Raw genomic sequence first — 5,529 nt, forward strand, 5'->3', positions numbered from 1 at the left:
GTAATACCTTTTCATTTCTTATCCTGTACAGATAAGGAAACTGAGGCTCTAAAAGATGAAAATATTTCCAAAGATCACATGGACAGTAGGTGGCAGAGTAAAATTCAAAGTGGATTAGAACAGGTCCAGAGCCTACACATATAACTGCTATTTGATACTGTTATTCTTCCAGCTTTAAAAGTGTTTTTCTTCTATCCCTATGTAATAGCCTTTTTCAGGATTAACAGGATTTTCTTAATACATTTGGACAAGATTGCGGTAGTTAATTTCCAGTTAATTTGTAATCAAAATGTGACCTCAGACCTATTTTTTCAATTATAATTGGCTTGGAACTGACTTTCAGCAAAATCAAGATATACTAGTCAAGAAAACAATGATAGCCATTTGACTCTATAACTTATTCACCAGCTCTTTCTGACCACATACATTTTTTAGGCAAAAACCCCATTTAGAAGATGAATTTTGTCCTGAAAGGGGAAGCTAAGCACTCTTGGTTCTTTCCCAGTGAGTAAAATCCTAAACCAAACACTATTTTTTGTGTGTGTGTGGTCTCCAATCCTTTTACTCCACCCCAGCCACCACAAACACTGTCTGACCATGTGGTCTGGCTGGTTGTTGGCGGTAGTGACAATTTTAATTCTACTCCACCTCCTCCAAAAGGGAGGGTGGGATTCCAAGTGAATCTATCAGCAAGTTCATGTTTAGCTTCTAGAGTGTTTCTAACTCTGAGCTGCTGAGGGTTGGAGTTGCAAAGAAAGGTAACACACAGCTCATTGCCTAGTCGGTGCTCCAAAGAGTGAGGGCACAAATAAAGCAGACAGAGATACAGAATAGAGTAAAATAAAGGGTAAATGATGTTAGGAACTCTTAACTGTCATGGTAGAAATAAAGGGGGAAAATAATGATCAAGGGCTGGGGTGGGGAAGAGAGAAACAGTGAGCCAAGGTATAGGCAAAACTTGGACCCACTGGAGAGAAGGGGCTTTCTGTAAAAGAGAAATTTGATGAAAGTGATAGATGTTAATTAAACTTACTGTGGTAATCATTTTACAATATATATGTATGTCGTTATTATGCTGTATACCTTAAACTTATACAGTGTTGTATTTCAATTGTATCTCGTTAAAACTGGAAGGAAAGGGAGTTCCTGTGTGGCTCAGTGGGTTAAAGACCCAATATTGCATCTGTAAGGACATGGGTTCAATCCCTGGCCACGTTCAGTGAGTTAAGGATCTGGAGTTGTCACAAGCTGTGGCATAGGTCACAGATGCAACTCAGATCCACTGTTGCCATGGCTGTGGTGCAGGACTCAGCTTAAACTCCAATTTGACCCCTAGTCTGGGAACTTCTATATGCTACAAATGCAGCCATAAAATGAAAAAAAAAAAAAAACACCAAAAACTGGAAGGAAAAATAAATAAATGAAATGAAAAAGTGAACTATGATGAGGTACAAGGAGGAGGATGAACATGATAGGCTATTACATTGTGAAGAGGCTTTCTGTGGTGCTGACTTCTAATCAAAATCTCTAGTTAAAAACTGGAAAATTCCATCAGAAAGGGTTGTTGAGGGCAGAAACCGGAGGGTTTTTTTGCCCATTACCATGTCCTTGTGCCTGTAACACTACTTAACACAGAGTAAGTATTAAATAATATATATATATTTTTTTATTTTTATGGCCATACCTGAGCATATGAAAGTTCCCAGGCCAGGGGTCAAATCAGACTGCAAGTGCTGGCCTATAACACAGCCATGACAACACCGGTTCTGAACTGCATATGTGACCTATGCTGCATCTTGCAGCAACACTGGATCTTTAACCTACTGAAGGAGGCCAGCCACTGAACACACAGCCTTGAAGAGACAATACTGAGTCCTTAACCTGCTGAGCCACAATGGGAACTGCCATAATATTTATTTAATGAATAAATAAATTATTCATCTGTTTTCATTACCTACATGTGTATTTCATATAGACTTGCTGCTCTCAAAGTGAGGACCAGCATCACTGACATCTTCATGTTTTAAAGAACCCAATTGTCTAACTTCAAATAATTAAAACTTAGATTTATCCATTTAGTCAGGATGTTACCTTAACTACTGTATGAGATTGTCTCTGACAAGAAGAGGAAATAGGACCTTAGGCCCTAGTAAGGCAAGGCTACTCAAAAATTAAATGATGACAGAGTGGGACCTCAGGTGCCAGGGCTGTGATGCCATGGGACCGCCAGGCAGGGACGCCAGACCCAGTCACTTAGGCCCAGAGTTGCAGGTGCCAAGGGGCTGCAGGGACTCTCTGCAGATGATCGCTGCCTGTTCCTTCTAGTTCCACTACTCCAAAGCCACCCACCAAGGAATTTAATTTGCACCTCCAAACAACCTTAGCATGATGTCTTATCTTAGGCAACCACTTTACGCAGTCAATGGGTTAAATCTGACCACTTCAAGCATGGACTTGCTACACTCCTCAGTGAGGTACCCAGTCACTCCTCGGAAACAGTGGCGGGAGAGGATGACATTCACCCAGGTGCAGCTAGATGCGCTGGAAGCACTGTTTGCTAAGACCTGATACCCAGACATCTTCAGGCAGGAGGAGATGGAGCCGAAAATCAACTTGCCCAAGTCCAGGGTGCAGGTATTGTTTAGAATGGAAGAGCTAAGTGCAGCCAACAGCAGCAGCAGCAACAGAATGAAGGTCAAAACAAAGTGAGACCTGTCAAAAAGAAGACATTTCCTTCCTGGGAAGTGAGTTTAGAGAGTGGAACAAGTGGTCAATTCACTCCCCGCCTCTAGCACCTCAATCCTGGCCATTTCCAGCAGCAGTGCTCCTGTGTTTATTTGGATCCAGCTTCCATCTCCCCACTACCAAACCCCTTGTCCGCCTACTTTTCCTGCATGCAGAGGTCCTATCCCATGAGCTATACTCAGGCTTCAGGTTATAGTCAAGGATATGCTGGATCAACTTCCTACTTTGGGGGCATGGACTGTGGATCTTATTTGACCCCTGTGGATCACCAGCTTCCTGGACAAGGGACCATACTCAGTCCCATGGGTACCAATGCAGTTAAAAACAGCCATCTCAATCAGTCCCCAGCTTCTCTGTCTACCTCAGGGATATGGAGCTTCAAGCTTGGGTTTTAACTCAACCACTGATTGCTTGGATTATAAGGACCAAACTGCCTCCTGGAAGCTTAATTTCAATGCTGACTACTTGGATTAAAAAGATCAGACATCCTTGTGGAAATTCCAGGTTTTGTGAAGACCTGCAGAACCTCTTTTTGTGAGTGATTTTTAAATATACTGGGCTCGACATTACAGTTATAGCCAGGCATTGGTTAAAAGAGTTAGATGGTATGATGCTCAGACTCATTTCTGATCAATGTCCCAGGAGGCACAAAAGGAAAAATGATAGGCCTCAGAGGGGCTTACTGACCAGCAACCTGAAATGGACAAAGCAATCTACTTAAGATCCTGTCATAGTTTTAGATCACTGGTTCTCCTGATTTGCAAAGTGATCAAAAGCATTCTAGCCATGTGCAACCAAATACCATCAAAAATAAACAAAACTAAATTGTGAGGGACAGGAGGGAAGGACATAGCATTCTTAAGCAGAGGTGTTCCAATGTTTTAGCCAATCCTTGGTTGAATCCTGGGAATGGACAGTGTCTCAAGCTCACCCAGGTTTATGACCAACTGATAGTTGGCACTGAAAAACTCTTCAGGGCTGTGTGAATTTGTGTGACTAGCTGTCCTAGATGTACCACTTTATTTAAAAAATAAAGTTTATAAGGAGTCAATATGTAGTTTAAGAGACAATCAGTGTGTGTCTTTTTAGGTAAATGGTACATCTATGTTTTTAATCAGTGCTGGAACTCAAAACTGTGATCTCCTGTTACTGTATGCAACCTTGAACTCCATCTCTGCAAGTGTTCTTCTGTGATTAAATAGGTTATAAGTAAATTAATAGCAACTGAGTACTTATCTAAAAAGATTACTTTTGGCTGGAGCTGAGCTGCACTGAAACTTTACAACAAAATGTCTCTGGACAAGGAGAATGAGAGAAGAGAAACAAAAGGACACTAATTCATCTGTAATTAACTGTTGGTAAGCCTAGCAGTAAAAAGAGACATTGGTCAACTGCTCTGAACCTGATGAATTTACAAACTGAGATCATCGTTGTTTATGCTTGCAGATGTTTACATGTAAAGTTACACATGCATAAACCTTTTCTTCCTGAATTTGGCAGATATGTATAATTATATTAAAATGGTCCTGGCACACACACAAAATATCAAATGATGAGGTCCCCATTTAAGATGGCTCCTTGACCCAAACATCTTCCCTGTCTTCCAAAAGCTCAATAAAATGATGGCAAAGGAGTAACCAATAAAAGCAAAGAGAATGGGAGGAACACCAAGACGACACCAAAGGTTTCAATTAATATCTAAGAAAATTGAAGAGAACAGAAGACTATGGGGTCTTCTTGGACCATCTTGAGAGCACTTGCACTCCTGTAGGTAAATTCTGAGGAAGATTCCTGAGAAGCTGGGCCCAAAGAGCTAGCGAGGCTCCCTCTATTCCAGAAGTAAATCAGCATTGTTCACAATATTTCATAGAATTTGAGAAAAGGAAGAGACATTAAAAAATTTAATTCTTTGTCTATTTTTAAAAAGATAACAAATGATAAGTGTTGGTGAAGATATAGGGAAAAGGGAGCCCTTGTGCACTGTTGGTGGGATGTAAATTGGTACAGCCAACTACAAAAATGTTTGGAGGTTCCTCAAAAAACTAAAAATAGAACGACCATACAATCCAGCAACTCCATTTCTGGATATCTTGCCAAAGGAAAGAAAAAACCACAAATCTGAAACAATCTATGTATCTCTATGTTCACTGTAGGACTGTTTACAACAGCCAAGATATGGCAGCAACTTAAGTGTTCATCAACAGATGAATGGATAAAGAATATGTGGCGCACACACACACACACACTAGAATATTACTTTGCCATTAAAAAATAAAATCCTGCCATCTGTAACAACATGAATGAACCTAGAGCATATTATGCTAGGTGAAATAAGTCAGACAAAGAAAGACAAATGTTGTATGATTTCACTTATATATGAAACCTAAAGAACAAAACAAATGAACAAACATAATAAAACAGAAACAGACTCATAGATATAGAGAATACACAGGTAGTTTCCAGAGGGGAGGTAGAGTGGCCAAAACAGGTAAAGGGTATTTCTAGGTACAAACTTCTAGTTACAAAATAAATGAGTCATGTGGATGAAATGCACAGCATAGGGAATACAGTCAATAATACTGTAATAAATTTGTATGGTGACAGTACCTAGGCTTATTATGGTGATCATTTGGTAATGTAGAGAATTATCAAAACACCATGTTCTGTACCTAGAATTGTTATAGGTCAATTACACATCAATAAATAAAAATAAACACAAATCAACAGCAAATGCAATTCTAAACCCTGCACTGAGGAAACTGAGGAATAAAGAAGTTGAGATTA

At 39.9% G+C, this 5,529-nt stretch overlaps 1 pseudogene; it reads left to right on the top strand.

The window, feature by feature from the left end:
• On the top strand, positions 1,794–5,002 carry LOC110256699 (annotated as a pseudogene).

Source organism: Sus scrofa, chromosome 14 (genome assembly GCF_000003025.6).
Source record: "Sus scrofa isolate TJ Tabasco breed Duroc chromosome 14, Sscrofa11.1, whole genome shotgun sequence".
NCBI lineage: Eukaryota > Metazoa > Chordata > Mammalia > Artiodactyla > Suidae > Sus > Sus scrofa.